Here is a 23583-nt window from a genome sequence, read left to right as displayed (position 1 = left end):
CAAAGTGTTTATTGACCAGCTCATCTGATGGTGTGTTACTGTGCAGCTAAGCCAAACGTGCAAAATATTGTGTCAATTAAATTTAAAAACACCTGTTTCACATGTGAGTGTTTGTGCTTACAAATCTTTTTTTTATTAGTATTCAGCTTACATCTTACATCTGCCTCGAACGTGGTGCAGTAAAAGTGTCACATTTTATGTAGTAAAATAATATCAGAATAAGAATAATAAATAAACATGATACCATTTTGTAGAGGCTCTAAACATTACATAAAACATTAGCAAAAGTATGTAACGGCAATTCATTTTTAATTATTTTCTTTAATTATTTATTTTTTTAAATTAGATTTCAGGTTTTTGTAATATTTTTCTGCTTTATTATGTGTGTTTCTGTGCAGTAGTAACCATTTGTTTTACATTTCTTTGGTTAATTATCCTCACAAGCTAAGTGTGTATCACATTAGTGCATTAATACAGTGAATGCAAATTGAAACATTATTTCAACTGTGTGAAAAATCACAGAATATGTTGTTGGTGGTGGTGGTGGTGGTGGTGGGGTGAGGCTGTGAAATGTACAGTAACAGTTTTTTTTCATTATTCTGTTTTTATTGGTATCATTAATATCATTAAATTAATTTATCGAATTCAGTTGAATTAAATGAATGATGATTTATCTTAGTAGTGTGATAAATGTACACAAATAAATACCCATACGTCATATTTCCTAGGTTTCTTACCTGTCCTAGGTGTGGGTCAGGTGCACTGACGTCACCTGACTTTAGTCAACGTCGGAGGAGGGGCGGGGTTTGGAAAGGCGTCGGTGTCAGCACAAACAAACAACCACAGGGATGTTAAATGTTTTTTTGTTTTTTTTTGCTGAGTCAGAATATATCCATGACTACAGTTCAGGAGTTCAGGATGACGATGCGGAAAAGGTGTGTGAAAACAAAACGCTACTCGCCGTTAGCAGCTGACAGCAGCTTTTAATTTGGTAGCAGCATACCGACAGGTGTCAACGGTGTGCGAGTGTGTGTGCTAGTCAATGATAACAGTTTCATACTTTCAATATGCTTGCTGCATAGATACACAAATGCAGATACATTGTTTAAAGTAAACAGTTATCTAAGGGCAGCTACATGTTGCATACATTGTACAGGTGAGTACAGGTGAGGTCAGATGGTCAGAGGATGGAAGTGGCCCCACTAAGAAACTAATTCATAGAAAAATAACAAGTCTTTTTGGTTTATCGACATTCATTTTAGCCTTTTAATGTGTGGGTGCTACTACATGGTGATTAACCAGACAAAAGACCAAGAAGCTCTCCTCGGACCTGGAGGAATGGATGTCTCCTGCCGTCAATCTACTTACATCTCCCTGTGGATAACCTTCCACCAATTTGTGAGTACAAACATGTTGCGTGTTGGCTTGTAATATGCCTGTTTTTTTTTTTCTCACAGAAGACATCTTTGCATGTCAAAAATGGTTTGGATTTCATTTTAGCTGGCTCGGCTTTAGGTTCCTGTTGTTGTACATGTTGGCTCACTGTCACATTGTCATGTCTCACTGCTACACTAGAACAAAACGGTGCTTCTTTTTTACTCAGACAAGTCAAAAATGTATATAGTGTATAGCTTTAAATGAATGCAGGGATGATGGATGCATTTTGACTAAGTGTGTGACCTTTATTTTGAAATACCCAAGCTACACCTCTGTGTCACTGCACATCGAAGTATACAGTCACTAATATCCATTATCTGTCATCCTGTCCATTCCAGTTTTTCCATTTCCAGTTTAGATCAGGTGGATGGTTGGTGGTTACCTTTGACTAAAAATGAGCATTACTAACAATAAACAGTTTTATGCACACTTATATTGCTGTACATTACTAACAATAAACAGTTTTATGCACACTTATATTGCTGTATTGCAGGCTTACTTTAGCTCCTAGTCTGTCATTCATTAAGCAAGTTAAAAGTTACAGGTATAAATTAGATTCTGGTAGGTCTGAGCTGTTTGCTTGGACCGAGCAAAACTTAATCTCAGCCACAACAACGAAACTCTGTTTTTGTTTGCCAAGTGTGAAGGGAGGCAGTGTGAGCGATGATTTTTAGTTTCACATAGACAGCCGTTGGACTGCTGGGAACTGACTGTCTGTTTAACTCTCATCCCTCTTCTCCCTGACTATGGCCATTCAAGCCTGTGACTGCTCATATTCGTGACTGTCAAGACAGCTCAGCAATCCCGGTCATTATGTAACTCATTGTGTTAAATGGGTTTATCGTATAGTCTCATACTGATCGCAGGCCCCCGAACCAAATCAAATTGAGATTGTATGGTGGCAGACTTTTTGTGACGTGCCCAAATATTTTATAATTATTAAAAGAATATAATATCATATCATGATGAAACATGGGATTTACATCCCTAATTTCTACCAACGTTGAAGAAACCTAAAATATCTAGCTTGTTGTTTTCCGCGTGTACGAGAACAATCTTTTTTACAGCCAACTTTCAAGACTACAGGGTGCAAGTGTTCGATAGTGAAAAGATAGATTTTCAGACCTGGCTGTTTTCAGTGAAAAAACTTTAAAAAAAAACAACTCTAAGTTATCAGCCCAACACCGAACGGCAGATAAACAGACAAGTTAGCGGCTACAGTGGAGTATTTAGCAGCTAAAGAGTTGGATATTTATCTCAGGATTTGGTGGAGACCAAAACGAAGCTAAAAGGAGAGTGAATATTGGACTTACATTCTATAGGTGGACACAAACATGACTCCAAATGTATTCTGGTGTCTGCAGAATGTCTACATAAACAAGTATTTGCTAACAAGTGCGACCTATCAATGTAGTAATCACAATATTAACATAATATGTTAGTATCTTATAGAGTTGCACGATACCCACGGTATACACAGTACCCCGCGGTGCCAAATGGTAACGGTTCCTACTATACTAGAAATTCTACACGAGGGTACTACCGTGGATTACTATTCTACCGGTGCTAGTTTCCGCTACATAGCGGCTGCTTCTACTCTCCTCCGGGCTTCTCATTGCATGCTACTCCCTCGTAAACAAACCAACATGGCAACTACTGCAACTGAACTACACAGCTGCTGAATGATTGGCTGGTGATGTCTGGGGATATGATAGGCTGTTTCCACACACTGGGTCCGCCCGTCTGTTAGCTGATTGGCTGTTTGTGCGTTTCTGCCGGCAAGTATGAACTCCATGAAGACAGCTCCACTTCGATAGAAATTCGCTTCAAAACAAACAACAAGCTAAAGTTCTGTCTCGCCCATATACACAGACATATATATGTAGATGCCTCATTGAGCAGCTTGGTCCGTTGCTGCGTTACGTTAACGTGTTCGCCATATAGGATGTGGAAGATCTGCCCCGTAAACTAATAAAAGGAAATGGACTGAACTTCATAAAGTGCCTTTCTATAAAGTGCTTTAAGTTAATGCCTCTTATACACCCATTCACACACACACTAATATATCTGGGAAACAAACAGGCACCAAAAACAATGTATGTAACTTTTAAAGTGATGATTATAAATGTTTACTCTTTATGTTTAGGATATAAATAAGCACCAAACGAACATATGTTGGGGCTTTACAGCTACACGGAGGGCATTGATGAACATATCTATACAGCTATACAATTGCAGTCTCTTGGTGTGTGTGTAAGTTTAAAAAACCTTGGAAAAGAATAGTCTTGCACAGCTTTTTCCGTGTGTTGCCAGTTACTTTGCCACATCCGAAATGGCGGCGACGTCGACGTACGATTCAGCGGGTCTACGACTGACACCACTATTTTTGCTCAAAAAACGAACTCGTTTCAAACTTGTTTCAGTCTAATTTTTACTTCACCAGTGTTATGTTTATCATGCACCAAACAACATTAGTAATTAATAAGTATTTATAACTTGTACAAATACATTGCAGTTCACAAAAATAATAATAAAAAGTCTGCAGTATCGCGATAATGCCCGGAACCGTGATACTTTCTCTGGTATAATATCGTGGTTACTCGTTTTGGTATCGTGACAACTCTAGTATCTTCTTTATAGCTTGCTCCCAAGTGCTCAAAAATTAACTTTTGTAGGTTGAAATAGATTAACTTGATTAACCTCTACACACAGTGCTGTGGTGTGTGAATACACACAAGCTCCCAGCCAACCTCTGCTCAGGTATACAAAGCGTGTCTTATATATTTATCTTATAGCTCTGTCAGCTATCATCAAAGAGAAAAGGGTAACAAGAAGCAGCGGGCAAAATCTGAGTGAAGAACACACACAAGGGTTTCCCTGGCAGGTATCAAGAATGGTTTAAGACTGAGAAAGTATCTAACATAAGAACAAAAGATTCTAACGATGTTTGCTCCACTATACCTTTGCTAACATGGCCTGAGTATGGGGAAAGGTCAGAGAGGTGGCATTACACTTTTATGATGATCATTTATTTATTTTGTCAAGTAAATCCAATCAGAATGCCTGCGAGCTACCCAGATAGCAAACAGGGATAATTAGCATCACTGGGAGAGGTGGCGTCTCCTCGTACTCTGGCCTCCACTTGCTTTTATCTGTAGAAGAGGTGAGGTGGTGGAGGAGCTAAATATTGATGGAGCTGCCCATACTCAGTGAAACTCAAACACACTGTCTAGCTTTGTTAAGGGCTATGTTTCAATGCCGGACTGTCTTCTCACACACACAAACACACACACTGATGACAAACTTCAATCATTTTTATTTATTTTTTGTCCTCTCTCGCCAACAAATGATAAACCTGTAATTAAATTGTCATCCTCAAATTTATTTGCCAAAGAAAATATTTGTTTGTTTATCGTGAATTGCTTTTTGACTGTTAGACTAGTTTGGTTCCCTCGGTCCAGATGAAAGAACAGAGACATTTTACATCATGCTGACTTGTTACAAGTAAGTTGGGAAACAAGAGTTGTGAACATGAAGTTTCAGTGCGAAGTGTTTAATGAATTAATCGGACAATTTGGATGCATTAATCCAAATTCTTCCTTCTATTGACAGGAAGTCACGTTGTACATCACTGTGCCTTAGTTTTGAATATTCGTGAAGATTATAACTTGACCTTTTGCTCTTAGGACAGCTAGACAGACAGGACCGAAATGAGGTGTGGTGTGCCATGGTTGGGTAATTTATGGATGTCAGACGTTGTTGGCTATATAAGTGGTTATTTATGTAGTTTAGGTGTACTAACATGACAATGTATTTCTGTTCTTCTGTAGGCTTTTCTACGTGAGCTAATTAGTTTCCAAGCTTGTTTTATCCTAATTTTAAATAAAAAATATAATATGCTTCGTCTGCTGAGATTTACACCAGGGATTGTTGCAGATGTCCCTTGTGTGTTGAAACTCACCACCTCTGGATTGTCCCCTCTGTGATTCCCCAAAAGAGTTCAGTTGCATATTAATTAACTTACCAGGTGTACTGATAAGAAAATATAACTCTGGATGTAGAATTATCTGTCCAAATAATGCATCCCCAAGGCACTTGTTATAAAACTGTATATAAACATGGAAGTTATTACAGTGCACAGTTTCTCGGTACACTAGTTTGTAGTGGAATAAGAATAAAGATTTAGATTGAAAAATTATTACTAACTCAGGGTGAAACGTTTGACAGTTTCATCTCTTTTACACCCAACTACACCATTACACCTGTAACCACACTTAACACTGATGTCAGTTTTTCACTGACTGCACCCTGTATTTACTTCTGAATCAGTCCAGCAAGGTGAGAATTTAACCACTAGAGGTCAGCAAAAACAAGATTTATTTTAATCTGAGTTACCCTTAACTGTTTCTGAGTAAAAAGATCATATTAAATAACATACATGTTATGTAAATGCCTTGTTTTTTAAATAAGTAAACATCTTTGTATGCCAATTTGCATGGTGGTATTATAGAGTGGCTCTGCTAAATTACACTACAATCCATCAAAGGCATGAAACTCCTACAATAGATGTATTTACCTTGTTTACACGCCATAATGTGATTATTATGGTTTAAAAGATGTTTGGAAATCTTGAACGTAGTTCAGTAATAATCATAATTCACTGTGGTCTCCTGCAGCAGGCACAGCCAACTGCACCGTCTGTTCTGGTTCTGGAGTAGTTTTGGAGTACTGCTCTTCTCCACATTCATTTTTCATCACCCTTCTTTCGATTTCCATTTTAGTTACGTTTGCAGTTAGGTGATTTAAACCAGTTTCACAAATCGATGTAAGCATTCATGCTATTATATAATGTCACTCTGTGTACACTGATTCAGAGAAGTGAAGAGAACAGCAAGAGGTTTGCAATGAGAGGGAGTTTGTGAGTAAATGATACTTTGATAAACTGCAGTACAGCATTGCTGAAAAGCTTCTTGGCACTGCAGAGTCCTGATGTTCTTTATGAGCAGTGCCCATTGTAATGTCCTTTTTCGTTGTGCTGCAGTATTCTCATGGATGCTAATCATAATGCCTATTACACCCTCAAGGCATTTCTAAAGGCACCCAGAGTAGTAATATTGATTAGAGGTTGTCTCTTGAGTACTAGAGGTCAATTTGAATTGCTGAGGTCTGTTTACCTCGATTTGGATTATAACTGCCTGTAACTGAAAAGACCAAAACAAAAAAAACGGAGAGCAGGTGTAAGTGGACAAACTGAAGAACTTTTTATCCTCCAAAAAAAAATTACTGATGGTTGTCCAAATTTAGAACAATTGGCAAATGAAATGCAGTCCTTCATTCTGGCTACTTGGGAATGGTATTGTCCTGTTTTCATGCTTTAGTTTTGCTCAAGACATTCTGTGTATACCTCGGGGTGTGCTGAATAATTAATGGTGCCCTAATGACAACTGTAGTCCTAGATATAAGAATGACCTTAAAAACATTGATCTTTTTGATGATCGCTTTGAACTATAAATCTATTTACATTTAACCCTGGAAGACTGATCTAGAGCCAGCGTTTGAGTTGAAAATCCTAACTGGGGGACGCAATGTATCTCAGTCTTTGGCTTCTGTTATTTATAGCACCATTAATCAATATTTATTTATTTAATTTTTTGTTAAAGTTACTGCATGCAACCTGGTAGGTCAACAGTATGGAACTTTTTAGCCCGTTGTTTCTGTCTGTTTTGCAGCAATAAAGGGCGCAGATATTTTTAATCAAGTTTGTAAAATGTTTTACTTATTTAAATTCTCAAAGATCATTATAAACAAAGTCTAAATTGTCTTATCTAACACCACTCCAATGAACTAAAAAGCATGTCAGGAAGCTCTGTGATTGCTGGCCGATGTAGTTACTGTAGGTAGGATGTAGGTTGATTTTGTAGATTACCTTTCCTTTGATATTAAAACTGATTAATCACATGTCACCTCTGACAGGGAGGGTTTTTTCCCCCAACTAGAAGTCCTGAAGAAACTAACATGAGCAGAAAGTTTGTTTATTGTTAGCTTGTTGGTAACAGTGTTTTGCAACTGAACTTTAAAAAATGTAGTGATGAAGAACGGTAGACATTTGCTACTTGTGTATTTAGCTGGTAGGATGACATATCAGCAGAAGAATGGATAGAGACAGAAGGAAATATTGCTTTGTGTCTGTTGGATGAGGAGACATTTATCTGCTTTTACATATAAACATTTATCAGCTTTCAGCTTTTTGGGGACTTCTTCTGCTCCCTAGTGGACAAAAATGCAGCTTTTAAAGTTGTATCTGGAAAGTCTGTGTTTTAGGGTTGCTTATGGTCCATTGCTCTGTCAGAAATAGTTGGTTTCAGTTGAATGTCTGTTGCTAATACTCAAATTGGCACAGTTCCATATCTGTTTCATTACAGTGATACACCCACTGTTATATGTTAGACCTGTGACATGCATAATGAGTGCAGCTGACGGAGGTTGTGAACATAAATTGTTATATGTTTAGACTGCTAGTGTAAGTGTAGTGTACTGCTACTTAATGTGTCTAGATACCAACACCTAATTGTGTGTTTGTTTTTTTTCATTGTGCCCCTTCTAAGAAAATTGCCATTGGTCAAGTCTAAAATATTGACTAAATAATTTGAGCTGAAAGTTTATCTGCTTCAAAAGAGCTATGAGCAAAAACTCTATACTCTTCTTGTAAGGAAATAAATATTATTACAGCTGAAGCAATCTCTTTGTCTTTTTGTGAGAAGTTAGTAAGGTAAGGCAGCTTTGTTTATAGAGCATATTTCATTACAGAAAACAGTGTACAGGAATACAGTGGTTTAACTATAAAAAAACAACATATATTCATACACACACACAAAACCTTTACATGCATTTGCATTTGCATCTCCGTTCATAGGGATGGTAATCATTTTTTCATGCTGTGGAGTTCTTTGGCTCTTTCCTGTGCTGCTGCCAAAAACACCTACACATCCACTGAGCCAGAGAAAATTTTGCGTTGGACAGATGTGACAGAATAATGGTTAAAAAAATGTGTTCAGCATTAGCTGGCTTGAGTCTTTGTTATGTAATATCAGTTAGCCAACATTTATTAATATGGCAGTGCTGTGGACGTTGAAAATGCGTCATTGTAAAGTTTAAACATTTGAAATTAAAGGTAAAAATATATAAGAATTAATGAGTATCTGAAGGCAATAACAAAACAAGTCAATAGTCGGTCTCTTAGTAATCTTTTGTCTTATGTTGATGAATTTAAATGACATATTAGAGCTGTGCTGTGAATTTATAGTATATAGTTACTGTGAAAGGTTGGGACGAAGCTACAGGGAGATGTCTGTCGCTTTCTCTGGCTCTAAGTGGAGGTGACAGCATTCAAACATGGTGACCTTGCAATGGGGACTGGTGACGGGCTTCCCTGTGACTGAAGGAACATTTCTGGAGGCACCCTGCAAGGCTTTTTGGTTTGCGAGGGCCTATCATCAAGGGAACCTGCATGTCGGCAATAGTGCCTTTTTTTATTTTTTTTATTTTTTTTCATGTTTCAGTTTTTACATGCTGCCAACGGCACCACATCAACAAACTCACTTCAGCCACACAACCAGCTTTTCCTGGCCAGGCTTTGATAGGCATGCGTGTGAAGGAACAGGCTTGTGAAGGAAGTGTATATTGATATGATAAAACATATTTCATCCTGAAAGTGTAGTGCGTATTGATTTTGGAAAGTTGTACTACATAAAAGTAGCATAAGGTGTGTTAAAAGAAATATGAAAGCTTGCAGATGAGGAGGTACACTAAGTTGGGAGTGCTTTTATTCATCCATGGATCAGTGATTATTCACAAGATTATATGCAGTCGATACTTCAAAAATGACTTCAAATTCATAAAATGCTAAATATATACAAGCTGGGGAAAGCATGTAGAGGACTGTCAAGGTTTTTAAAGGTTTACTTAGCAAAAGTAATAGATGAGAGATGTCAGTTTCACAGTTTATAAGCCCCTTGTGTCCCAAGAGGGCTGCAGTAGCCTCTGGCCATTCTCCCCTTACCTTAGGCATCACCTGGAAAAAAAACTGATGCTTCTAGTCATTCTGCATCCCTGCATCTGTCTGAAAATAATTGGTCAGGAACCTTCTCTCCAAAAAGGGGCCATAAAAGAGTAATAGCTTGCAGCAAAAACACGCGTGTCTGACAGATCAGATTTGAAACTGAAAATGTATAGACCTACACTATGCGCAGTGCAAACCTCATACCTAGGTTAAACAAAGTTTCCTTTACTTTATCAACACTACTGGTGAGAAAAATGCGGGGTCAATGCAGTTGAACACGCTAAGCTTTGCAGATGGACTTCTTACTGGACAATTGAGTCGGAGTCTCTCATATGAAGGTTACTAGAGCTGATTCGTGAGTAAATCTCTCTTAACATCCACTGATTAATGGCAGTGTGTAACGTTTCAGGAGATCTACTGGCAGAATATGGCTCTTTATCTACATAGGTAGTCTTCCAGAGAGTCCGCCATGTTGCACCACTATGGACCAACTAAGCAGCAACATTGTCTCAGAAATAAAAACCAATACGGAAGCACCAAAAAACTTCACCGCACGAATAAACATGTTTACAGCCTCTCTATAACTAATTTCGCCGTTCATGACAACTGTACTTAGGCTGATTTTCTTTATTTTTTTCTTTACCTGTTCAGATTATATTAAGGCTTAAAGTTATGCAGAATTGCCATTGCTTGTTTGAGCATCCAGGCGTCGTTTGGCCCACCTCAGGTCTGTTGATGATGATAGCCTTTGCCGATATTTAGATTAACCAGGAGGCAGAAGAGGCAGGAATGCCAACATGGTTTTAACTTAAAAATGGCTCTTGAGAAAACACATATATGCTACCTATTCTTTATGCTGTCAGTAAGACCAATCAGACACTGGTTCTACGTTGGCCCTTTTGCATAGGTTCTCCTACACACGTGGTGATTGAGGTGAGGGGTATTCAGTTGGGTGCAGTCTGCAATGATTTCAAAGTAAAAGTTACAGTGTTAAACAGTATAATATGTTAAAAATATCCTCAAATGTTGTATGTTGTCACATTTTCTTTGCAGTTCCTTTGAGGGTTTTGTAGCAGTTGGATTACCTGAGGTCCTTTAGCACTGCTTCTCCCATCCGCACGATGACTTGACCTTTTGATGCCTTATGAAGTTATCATGCAATTGATGTACAAAACCTTACTCTGCAAAGACATGTGTATCTCTGCAAAGACATGTGTAACAGAGCACTAAGGGGCAGAAAAAGTGAATTTTTTATATTAATTATCAGTTAAAAAAAGGGGAAATACTCACATAATGGTTAATTATCAGTTAAAAAAAGGGGAAATACTCACATAATGGTTCTTTAAAACTTAAAGTATTTGAATAAATGAGTTTTTTTTGCTTTCTGTTTTTGCCTATTACACTAACAGAAGGTTAGGGTGGACATCAGGTTAAAACCCTGCCCTAAATACAGTAGCTGCTTTTCTCACATAGAAACTCTTTGTTCACAGCGCTGTGTTGTCCATTATCCCTCGAACCACAATAGATATTGGATATTCAGTCACGTCCTCATATTCATGGGAACGTATGCACAAAAAGAAGACTGTTTTCTTCTCCTCGTTCAAATGAAAATATATAAAAAATACATATTTATTTACTTGCGATCCAGTGTTGGAGAGAACATGAAATGCATTCAGTGGATTGGGCCTGAGTCTTCGCTGTGCAGCCAACCACTAATATAGTGGCATATCTACATTTGCCATTCTTTTTGGCCATGTCTAATCCGGCAGAAGAAAGGCTCCCGTGCTCAAGCACTGGAAGGAAAACAATACCATTGGGCTTTGCTCTACCTGTAAGCTCACAGATGAGACGGAATCAGAGAAAAATTAAGGGGGAAAAATCATTATTCTCTGAATGAGATGTCGTTGGTTTGATCAGAGTGTGAATCAAAGCCCATCTCTTAGACTACTTAAACATTCACTTTTAAAATTCCAACCTGATTGTACTTTTATGGAAATTTCTTGCCATCAGTGGCTGCATTCTCTCCTGTCTCCAGGTCCTCTTGTATCCCTGTAGATATCTGACTCTGCCCTTCATTAGAATTCTCTTGGTAAGCAGGAGAAATGAGCAGAAGATGTAAATTCAGTCGAAAAGAAAAGGTTTAGATCTTTTCCTTTTTTGTCCAGGGAATAGATAAAAAAAAGAAAAAATCCTGGATATACCACATCATCGAGTCAAACCTGACACCAGGGCAGAAGACTTAAGAATTTCATTAAGGATATGTTATAGTGAATCACAACCATTGTCATCATAATAATAATTACACTGTATATATGTGATATAGTGTTTTCTTGTATTACAAGATGCTTCTGTTAAACAATAGGGGAATATATATAAATGATTGCAAGAAAAGAGATTAGAAAATTTAGACACTGAATTTAAAACATCTTAGACAATGCAGCAAATATGAAAGAATGGCTCCTTGAGTATTCAGTAGAAAAATGGCTAGTACTGTAACAATTATTCATTTATGCTTAAAAAGTGAATACATATCAGCAAAAAGTGCAAGTTTTTAGACATATTCACACCTCCAACTACAAATCAAAGGAGCCACGGCATCATTTCATTCATTGCTTCTATTATAATTTAAAGGGCAAGAACATTTCACGTTACTACTAAAGTTATTTTAAAGCTTTTACTTATGCTGGTGAATGTTTCTGAGTACAATTAGCAATAAAAGTGGACGTCCATTTAAAAATGGGACAAAGTCGAGTCAGGTTCAGGTTTGGGACCTGGAACACATACACATATGGCAGGGGCCTTGTCACCAGTCTGCTTTTCTTTATCAAACATGCTTGATATTTACAAGTCGTCTTATAGTTTGTGTCACACGGAACCGTAAGGTTTTATCTGCTGCTCTTTTGAATTATTTTTAATTGACTGAGAGGCTTTAGTAAGTAGGAACCAAATAAACTCATGTTTGTTCAGTCACAGGACTGCTGTGCACTCATGAGTGTCTTGACAGGGCTCACAGCCCAGTGCACAATCAATGTAGCTACAACGGGTAAATTGGGGAAAAACAGATTTGAAATCTGACCAACACGTTGGGTCACGGTTACACCAATGCAAGTGTAGTCGACTACACTGAGTATCTGTTCTGACAGACATGCATATGACAGACGACTGAAAGTCATCGCTTAAACGGTGTAGACAACTTGTTAACTTTCCTCGCATGTAAGGAGTGACATCAGCATGATTATGTCTTCAGGGCAAAACTGACTTTCCTTTAAGTTGTTGGTTGACATGTAGCGACATACTGAGGAATCTGCAACTTCCTAAATCAGAATGTGTGAGTTTCTAAAAATATGATAGCCTCCGTTGACATATTTTGACACACTATACTCAGTGTGTAGGAACTGTTCCTATAGATCCTACTGCAGGAGATGGTAAAAAGAGCTTGGTTGCAGAAGTGACTGCAGTGTCATATACTTGTATAACATTTCTACAATGGCAGTTAGTTGTCCACATTGATGTTGTTGGCCTTTTCTACTGTCGGTGTTGCCAGAACAGGAGGGTAGAATTAAGACTCGCCTGGCATACGTTTGACCTCATTTATCTGTCAAATAATTTTTTGGCTCTGACTGCATGTAGGGCAGTGATTTTTCACACAGATATGGTATTAATGCTTTTAATTTATACACAGAAAAGTGTATTATACTAAATGCATATAATTGACAAAATACCCATATATTAAAAATCTCGACTGATCTGATTTATCAGTTTAATACTTTATATTGGTGAAAATAACAGCCAGAACCATTATCTGTACTTATATGACTTAATTATTATTTTTACATTTTTAATTCCAGTTCCTTTACAAACATGTGCAATTGTCTGCCTTCTGATTAAAATTAAATCAACTAAAACAAGTTATTAAGTAAAGTTATTTAATTTGATTTCTATAAAAGACTTTAGGCCAACTGTTGTCGGCATCTGTCAATACTTAGATGTGCGTGCTTCATCTATTAAAAATCAGACAAAAATGAGTATCGAGGGTGGCGAAGCATCGGTCAATAATTTGGACAGTTATAATTGTGAATGTCCCCCTAATTTTACTGTAGATTTGTTGTTAAATAAGCAAAAAAAATTTCAATTATCATTTCAAACGCATTCAGATTGAAGCAGAGAGCCACTCTCTTAATCTCAGTTTTGGATATATAATAGCAAGTGATACCAGTGTCCTGTGACCACACAGCTGCATCCTCGAATCTGAAGGGAGACACAGTCATATCTCTTCTCTGGTGACGAGATTGTTAGAAATTAACAAACCTTTCAAGTGAAAAGTTCTTCGAATGGCTGCCTGCCATGTTGGACAGAAAAAATATAGGCTGTAGTATTTCCTGGCCGACCAGGGAAATGGCATCAAGGCTGCGGCCGAGTCACATGGCAGCAAACCAGCACTTCTTCTCATTATTAAGAAGCCATGCACCGGCTCCCAGATGCTAATCAGTCTCCCAGAGACCTCAGTGCTGTGTGGTTAGTACAGATTTACAGCACTTCTCAGCCCTCCACTTTTATTAAAGATGATCTTTCACACAGAAGGAAAGGGCTGCTCTCCAGACAAATGTTAAAATGCAATGCAAAGTTTCAGGCATGAAAGGCGAAAACTGTAGGATTATTCCACAGCTATTCCAGGGAGGATGAAAAAGGAGGAAAGAATGTGGAACAAAAACATCAAAGGTCCAAAGAAGAAGGGGTAAAAAGAGAGAAAAGCTGTAAAATATTTAGTGCAAGGTCCCAACAGGTGGTCAAGAGTGCAATGCAAGGCTAGGGTTTCATTTCCATGTATAATAGATGTCGCTTGTGTTTATGAAATTTAGTAATTTGGTTTCTCCTAATTGAAAAATAAAAGTGATTCATATATGAAAAAATGCAGCACACAAATAGATTGTTTCTAGGCGTAATTAACTGACAATTAGGGGCTGTAAGAATTAAACACAGAAACCAAATCATTGTTATCAAAAAGGTTTGATTCTGCTGCTTGGAGCTGGAGAAAAGACGACAAATAATGTGACTTTAAACGCTGTAAATTCATGGCAGTAGATAAATGTGTCTTTGCTTTCTGTGCTGCACTATCAGTATGGTCTTAAAGTTCCTTAAAACTGATTTGAGTCTAAACTACAAACCAAGAAAATATGAATGCTACTTTTATGTCACCCAGCCCCCTACATGTAGATGAATTAGAGGCCAAATCCTGTACAGCGCACTGAATGGTACAAAGTAACGCCCCATCAAGATTTCAAACAACCGTATTAATGTCTAAAAAGATATGACTCTGACTTTTTATTGTACAGAATAGAATATTTGTTATTTTTAAACAAAAGCCTAAACTCCTTTCAGTGATGTCTATATTGACTTGCAGTATCGACGAGTTTCCTATGCAGTACACAGGAGTTTTTTTTTCTGTACATCATTCTCACACATTCTGTGAATGAAAACCATTTTCATACTGCGAAAACAAACACACCAATGAGCCACATTTGGTTTCTAAAATGTGATCAGTTTGAAAAGATTTGCGGATTTGAATTGATAAATTCTAAACTATACATTCTGAGCTGAATGGAGTGTCCCTGTCAATAAACGTTTGTTTTTCCCTCTGCACACAACTCATCAACGTTCTCCAACATATCAATGCAAGTACAGGAAAAAAAACAACTTCATTTGACCTGTAAGAATATGTATTTTTAATCAGTGTTTACATTTGTCATTAAACATTTATGTTATAGTTTTCTGCAGTCATGACATTTTATGATACTGATTAAGGGTTTTTTATGGTGTGGGGAACTGATTAGTGACAACACGTCATTGTCTAACAAAGGATGAGCAGCAATCAAAAATGGTATTCGGTTTATGATGATTTTATGAGAGAAAATAACCAAATCTGCTGCTTTGAGAGGTTATAGCCAGCTAATATAACAGGTTAACCCATTATTCAACATTGTCAACAGTTAATCAACTAACCAATTAATCAACTAAACTTTATTCGTCATTTAGATAAAAAGAACACATCTCGATCTTTCTGCTCTAAGACCAGACCAGGTATTCCTTTAAATACACCTTGGATCATTTTTTGAGGAGTTAAAGGCTTGATATTATTTTTTAACAACGCCGCTTTGAAAAAAAAAAAGACGTATTAAGGTTTCAGTGTGATCCCTTGATCCACTTCAGGTTAATAATTGAGTCTGTTAAGCAGCAGAAGTTATAGTTTAGCGTACAGATGTACAGAGTTAGTCACAAATGGCCATTGTGGGACAGCAATGAAAAGAAGGTAAAAGCTCAGAGTAAGGTTAGATAGACATACTTTTCATTTGTTATTGTCAAACAAATGCTTGTACAGTTTACCCATTCGGTATTTGGCTGGATGTTGGAAAAACTGGTTTACAGTTATGATGCACTGAGTTTAAATCACATACTTTGCATGTTGAGTACTGTCTGAAGCTATTTATCGGTATTTTCAAGTAAGCTGAACTTAAAATAAGCACTTTGTGCCCCATTCCAGATGTACCATGGTGAAAGCATAACCTTGGGGTGTCTCTGGCTGTGGCTGCTTCTTCTCCTCTTTCTTATCCTTCCTCATTCACCACCCACTACTATACATCTTAATATAGATCTAGGTTGCCTTAACATCACTTCCTTCCTGGTCTCTCATCTATAGGCCATTTTGGTCGTGGTTTAGTCCACCAGACAGACAGTACAGTATTTTATACTGTAAAGACAGATTCCCTTTTAACATTTAATCTGCATGAAACTAACAGTAAATTATAGACGACAAGTAACAGCAGCTCATCAGTGATCTTTTAAGACAAGCCTTTTAAGTTTTGTCGGTCTTTTACAAGGGCAGATCTCCACAGATGAACCCTGTATCTCTAAGATTATTAATACAACCCTTAGGGAGAACAAACTGCAAGTCTAGCAACTACTTTATTAATCTCTCCTTAAATTAAGAAGCAGTGGTGGGCATCCTTTTCCTGTGGTTTTCCTTTTGCAGGTTTTACCCACAGTAGAAGCCTGCGTAGGTTCATAAACCCAAATGTCCCGTGGCGATTATTAGACGCACTAACGACAATGCAATTAAGACCCTCGCCTAACTAAAAACAACTGAGTGTGCAAAAAAGTAAACTGTGCTGGAGTGTTTTTATTTGCCTTAATTCATAGACAGGTCCAGAGTCTGCCTTACAGGTAAGTTTGAATTTCATTTGGCTCTGCTCTCTCTTAACAAACGAGATGAAGAAAAGGGGTTAATTAACATATATTTACAAATTATACTATTCAAACTAATTTAGTTTCTGCAAAATGAATCTCGGTTACAAAGGAGACTGAAATGGAAATTTCTGAGCATTAAAATGGATGAGTGTTGTTTTACGAGTCTTTAGCATCACTGATCTTTTATTAAAGTTATTCGGTAGCCTTTTGGTGGGATTTGAATGAACAGTGCTTACAGAAGATCATACGACAGTGTTTCCAAATTATGTATGAATTCAAACTCATCGTGGAACAAAAGGAACGCCACTGGGAAATTTTTGGGAAGAGGTCACTTTATATGTTTTTAGGTACTGAGTTTAACATGATGTCACACTAAATTAACTACATGACATTTGTGCTCTAGTGCTGTCATGGACGAGTCTGAGAAGGATTGTGATCAGTATTTAAATTGTTCAAATGTTGTTTAAGTTTTAATAATGTTAATTAATGTTTTAATTACTCATATTACATTTCTGTTCCAACTAAAGCAATTTTCTACAATCATTTTTAGTAACAATATTTCTCTTAAATTAGATTTTATTTACATAGTTACAGTAGAATAATACCATGTTTCTGAGAGGTTTGCAGTTTTTACACTTTTTTCACTTTAGTTATTTTATTTACACACTCATTTAAACGCGTCACTAAAATATCGCTTATGACAAACCCATTAAATATCATAGTTTCCAGTCGTTCTATTTTATTGGCTCGTTAATAAAATGCCTTTTCTATCATACCTATTCCCAGTCGGTCGTCAGTGTTCCTGAGTTATAGAAGTAACTCGAATTAAAAGATATTTAAAAGCTTAATCGTGCATCATCAAATACTGGTAATATTCCTGATTCATATTTTGATATATATTGACATTTATCTAAAGACTCTACATTTTTTCGGAATAGATTGCACATTAAAATTGCACGTAATGTCCACAGACTCTGACTGAGAGCCAGTTGTGCCACAGGATTTTCAACAGTATACAAAATTCTACATTTTCACAGTGAGCAGCCTCGGAGTTGCACAATTATGAAGCTGTCACAGCAGCCTCACACCACTTTATTTTTGTTCTACATTATTTCTCCCACATTCCACTTATTATTATTCATTTCAACAGTGAATATACATATCATGATTTGATAATGCGACCATAAAGAAAGATTTTCTTTCCCAACCATAAAGCAAACCATTTGTTCGCAAGCTCCATTTTTTTTGTTCCTTTGACTCTGTCATACACAATTTATTATTTATCCCAGTCTTCTGTATTACAAATGGTCTCAGTATTAGGACAAATCAGGGCTCTCCAAACTATCAGGAGGGAAATGGATTCCTGAACAATATGTGTCAACGGAGAAATTGGCAAAGGAGTGACAGTGGCCCTGGAGAGGGGCCAAACAATGCCTGTATGTCGCAGGAGGAAATCACACTGTTCCACTTGAGACAAACACAATTTCATATTAATGAATAATTGAGAAAGTTTAGAACTGGGTTGGGATAACTGTGCGTGAGCGTTACGTGTATCTGTGTCATGGTAATACTTGGATTGTTTCCAGCAGCACAGCTGTATAGAGCCGGGTTTCTTCAGCAGGATTGATCATATAGGGTCACGACAAGACATGTGAAGGTTTTCGTAGCTACATTACAGCTTTGAATTTAGGATCTTCACATAAGTCTTGAACTCGTATATCTAAATCTGAATCTTGTGCAGTGTATTCCAAATTAATGTAACTATTGAATTAGCTGCCTGTATTAGCAGATTTTCTCTGCTACATGTATTTACAGCTCATCAGCATGAACTCACTGTGGCTGTGCTTGTTAACCTGTGTCTCGGTAACAAGGCCGGGGCTCGTTTGTTACATGAGAAGAGAAAGGAGGGGGTGGTCGACTCAGAGCACGGTGCCTTCACTGGAGACGAGGACGTTCCATACTGCACCCCCATCCATGCTAATGATCTGAGCTCTGCACATAATTAAAGCCCTGGTACACCTCTCCTGTGAAACGCAAGGGGGGGACTCTCGTACGTCTCAACGTAGCTAGAGGAGGTTTGGAAAAACTTCTGAACATCTATGGTCCATTATGTATAATTTCAAAACACATCCCAAGTATGAGGAAAAGAAACTTTTCATTTTTAATGACAAAATCATGAATTATTCCATTTATTGTATACACTCACTCTTTCAAAGGTAGCCGATCCATGAAAGGTGAAACTGAATCAAGAGGAGAGTCTTTTTGCCGTTAAGTAGGATTTACCGTAGCAAACGACACCTGTTGAGCACCGTGGAAATGAGCAGGGGCTAAATGAGTGCAACATTAAAGAGCTATCTTTTGAACAGATTTTTCTGCTCTTTTGTTATACTTGTATTTTCTCCACCATTATTTTTAGAACTTCATTAAGGTAGTAGGACAAGGTAACAAAAACAAAGCCCATTTGACTGTCCCACATTCCCCAGCACCACTCACTAATTTGAAAACAAGAAGCGGACTCATTTTTCAAAGTATCCTTAAAAAATCTGTGATGAATTAAATAAAAACAATATGGTGTGTTGTAAAAAAAAGCCCAAATGAATTCACATGTTCTTGGATATTTTGAGTAGAGGAGCAGCAGAGGTTTCTGACACTTTTCATGTGGTGGAGAGATGTTGTTGTGATATTTCTGTTGTCTGAAGTCGTCTGAGAATTCCATGTTTCTAGTTTTAATTACAATATTACTAGTTGTTGCATATCCTGGCACTGAACTATGTGCTTGTGGCTTGTGAGACGCTAGCGTTTATAAACCAATAATGATTATCTTTTATACATGATTCATTAGTATGTCCTAAGGAAGCACTGTTTTTTTTTTAAATTCCTAACAGGCTGACTTGACTGCTCAGTATGTGACTGCACTGTGTATTAAAGTCGGAGAAACTGACCCCCTTTTTTAAGGAAAGGACAATATGCTTTGTACTTTAATTGTTATCTGTTATGTGTGTCAAATCCTGCTTGTTATTCAGTGTTGATGAACTACACAAATTAAAAACAATGTGCTCTTGACTGGGACATTTTCATCTCTTGTGCATCTGCAGTATACGGTGTAGCTTTCACATTTAGCCAATAGGTGTCCCTATAAACCATATAAATACTACACTGTGCTGAATCTGCCTGCAGCATGGCACTGTTGTATCTGCAAACATAACAATCATCAACATCTCTTTCACTATAACAGAACCAGAGGCCACTGTGACAAAAATACGGCCAATTAGAAAGTAATTAAACTTTTCATATGCATTGCTTGCCTTTCTGTCGTATTTGTTAAACTGAATAAGACACTTTAAAGACCTTATTAAGATTTCCACATTGATCTCTTCAGATTAAGTCGTCAAATGTACGAATAGATTCTAGATTATGAACACTCTGGCTGAACTGATTGCACATCTTGAAAGGCTAAATATTCATGTCAAATTATTGCATTTATTTACATGTAGATAATAAATGAAATAACAAAACTGGATGCACTTAGGATCGGACATTTTTCAGCTCAGAAAGTTAGGTAAAAAGAGTATTTCTGGAGCAAATCTCTCGCTGAACATGAAACAAAAGGCGGTGGTAACATCCACTGTGTTTTCCACTGATAGTTTCAGAGATGAACTTTGCAGACAGTCAACGTCCAAGTTCACACACACCCATAAAATAGACCTCTTCTCTCTTCGTGTAAACGTTAAAGTGACTATATTATCAGTATACAAAGTGATACTCCTACACATCAATGATAAAACAACTCCTGATTGTGTCGTTTGATGACAGCAGAGATTAGATTAGGAACCTAAGCGTGCTACAAATCTCATCTGTCAGTTATAGCACCCGGTTTGCCCGTCAGTTAACAGTCCCCAGAGCTAACGCCTCCATCAGGCTCTCCTCATTACAATTTACTGTTCCCAGCAACTGGAATGAGCTGCAAAGCAATACTGAAGTGGACATTTTTATGTCAACAGCTCCATGCTTTTACTGATGTTCTCACTGATAATTGCTTTTTGCCTCCAAAGCCAGCAATAACCCAGCAATAACTGAAACCTGATGTTCCTCCATGTGCTGTCTCCTCTGTTCTTTGATAGATTTTAACTGTATTGAGTCTGTTTTTTTTCTGTTTTTTTTTTGTCTCTTTGGCGCCGGTGCATTTGAGCTGTAATTGTATTCATGATGTCTTATTGTCTGATATACTGACTGTGAAGTGACTCTGCCTTGTTTGATTATTAGCTGGCTCCCAGTTGGAGTCCTTGGAGTTGCTCCTCTTGTCATTGAGTGTTATATATTAAATCTATTGTTATCATGTATTCATTGTACATAAGCTGCGTTTACAGCAGACAGTAAATGCATATTACTTCAACTCAAATCATGTGCTTTATTTTACATATCTTTATAAATATATATATCTATATATGTATCGTAGAGACCAACCTGCTCAAGTGCATCTAGAATTAGACTATATAAAAGTCAAATATCCAAACTGAGTGAAGTATAATTCTAATGACATTTTTATACATTTTTATTTCTTTTAATAAATAAAACATTCAAAGAATGAATTATCCGAAACAAGTTACCAATTTCTTTTTATTTTTTATGCAACACTACTCGTTCACATGCTCAAACACACTTTTTTTTATGCAACACTACTCGTTCACATGCTCAAACACACTTTATAAACAGCCTTGGTGTACTCAAACATGTAAATGACATCTTCATACTCCCACGGGCAACCAATGCACATGGCACATAAATAAACATGCACAAATTAGATAACAAGGTAGCCACAACAAGGCCTTTGTAGGTCTTTGATAGCAAAGCACTATACTACAGAGGATTGTAATAGGTTGTCCTTTTTTGCCTCTTGTTGATATACCATCTGGCCCATGTAACAACTACATCCCTTTAGGCCTGCAAATAATGACTTTCCATATCCTTGCATCTAACCTGTGCATGGCTCATTGTGCTTTAGGGGAATATGTGACACTTGACGTCCCTCCCCTCCGCTTTCCTTCGTCTTTACTACACCTTCTACAGTTGATGTTTTTGACTATGGAGAGAGGCAGACCTTCGCTTGCAGGATAAAAGGAAGGGGTAGCGCCCCTCAATCATTCTGCCCTCCAGGAGGCGAGAGGAGCGAGGGATGAGAGAGATGGGGGGGCCTAGCAGGGTGCAAAGATGTAAGACACATTTAGATACAGCTTTGGCTGGTGTAAAAACTGTTGACTTTTTTCCTCTCCATCGCTTCTCTATCCTCTTTTGTTGCCTTTGGGGGACAAAAGGCATGCAAATATTGGCACAATGCCATTGAAACTACTGGTGAAAGCACATTTAAAATGTCAGGGCACTCCTTGGAAAAGTGAAACAGCTGGAAAGTGCATCTCCCACGTGGTGATGCAAGTATTGTGGTGAATACTGCCCACTTGCCAAACTGTGCAATTGTTTTTTTGTGTCCAAGTACTACAAAAAAAAAGATTGATATATAACTTATATCTGCTGTCAGCTGAGATATAAGGCATGTTTAAAGGTTGGTGAATCCGAATTAACCTCTTTGCATGGTTATAGCACCACCCCTTCTTTTTTGTGTCCCTGCTATAGTTCACGTTTTCAGGAATTTGCTGAAACAACATCTGTGTCGTCACGCTGGGGGTAGAAGGGGTAACGTGAAGAGCTGCATACTCAGATTTGTTACTCTGATCCAGGCACGAGTCACCCCTGGGTAGGCTGCAGGGCCTGGGTCAGCCATATGGTGGCAGAAGCCCCCGGAGGAGCCAGCCCGATAAGCTGGATCAGCTACAGCACTTCCTGACCGAGGCTCGGGCCGCACCACCAAGCAGGTAAACGAGGGGGGTGGTGGCAGTAGCTACCCCTTAGCAGCAGGAACCACAGCAGTACCATTAGGAACCTGAGGGCAGAGAAATGGAAATGGTTTCATCCATGGCATCTGCAATGCTAAGGGAAATTAAAGTCAGGGCTGCTGAAACTAACACTAAATCTGCTGAGCCTCTCTGATAAAACACTCTAAGTGATAGCTTGTTGAATGCTGTGACTGTTTTTTTCTTTCTTTGTTTTTTTTTTTCAGAATAAATTCATTCATTTAAAGTTGGCTTGATGTTGAATGTCTACAGTGATTTTAAAGAGACAGATTACACTGATGTAGAGAATCCCGTTACTGTGACACACAAGTAGAAAATGGAGGAATTAGTCAAAAATACAATTTTCAATACATATAAAACCTTTTATAACACAGGGATACAATGTCAGTCTCCTTGAGCATTTTGCACTCATACACTGCCGAATTCAACAAACTCACAACCCATTTTTTGGAGGTTAATGAAAGTAATCACGTGGCATTTATTCTGGAGTGCCAAATCACTTGTGCATGTGTGTTTAGATTTATTTAGAAAATGTTTTCTCTAGATGGAAGAATAATCTCAGTGTCACTGGCCCAATAAATGTCTTGTCAGTGAGAAGGCCAATACATTATTGAAACCTGAATAGTCATACCTGGCAACTGGTTTATGCGTCCAGTGCAACGTAACCGTAAGCCCTCAGGACCTGTACATGGAGAGAAACAGACAGTCCATTTGTCTGCTGGCAGGTACATGAGTCTCCACTGTCAGAGTGGACTGTACCATTCTCTGGACTGAACCAGACAGTTGGCATTGCTGTAATACAAAAACTAGTGGTGGATATGGTGTAACATGTCCTTAGAGATATCAACAAAAAAAGGAAGTTTATTGCCGCGACTGACATTAACTTGAAAACACTGAATTCAGAGTTTGCGCTGAAACAAACATGAAACATTCAGGAGT

General features: G+C 37.7%; 1 long non-coding RNA gene across 2 annotated transcripts; it reads left to right on the top strand.

The window, feature by feature from the left end:
- Positions 1-773: 773 nt before the first annotated feature.
- Positions 774-22735, top strand: LOC113746492 (uncharacterized). Of its 2 annotated transcripts, none has more exons than XR_003462917.1 (3): positions 774-935; positions 1263-1398; positions 22471-22735. It is a non-coding gene; the product is annotated as an uncharacterized LOC113746492 (long non-coding RNA). The 2 variants fall into 2 exon arrangements; XR_003462918.1 differs by lacking the exon at positions 22471-22735 and adding an exon at positions 1776-1817.
- Positions 22736-23583: the final 848 nt, after the last annotated feature.

Source organism: Larimichthys crocea, chromosome X, assembly GCF_000972845.2.
Source record: "Larimichthys crocea isolate SSNF chromosome X, L_crocea_2.0, whole genome shotgun sequence".
NCBI classification, from domain to species: domain Eukaryota; kingdom Metazoa; phylum Chordata; class Actinopteri; family Sciaenidae; genus Larimichthys; species Larimichthys crocea.
Note: the sequence above shows the minus strand (reverse complement) of the source record. Positions and strands in the feature narration are given on the sequence as shown.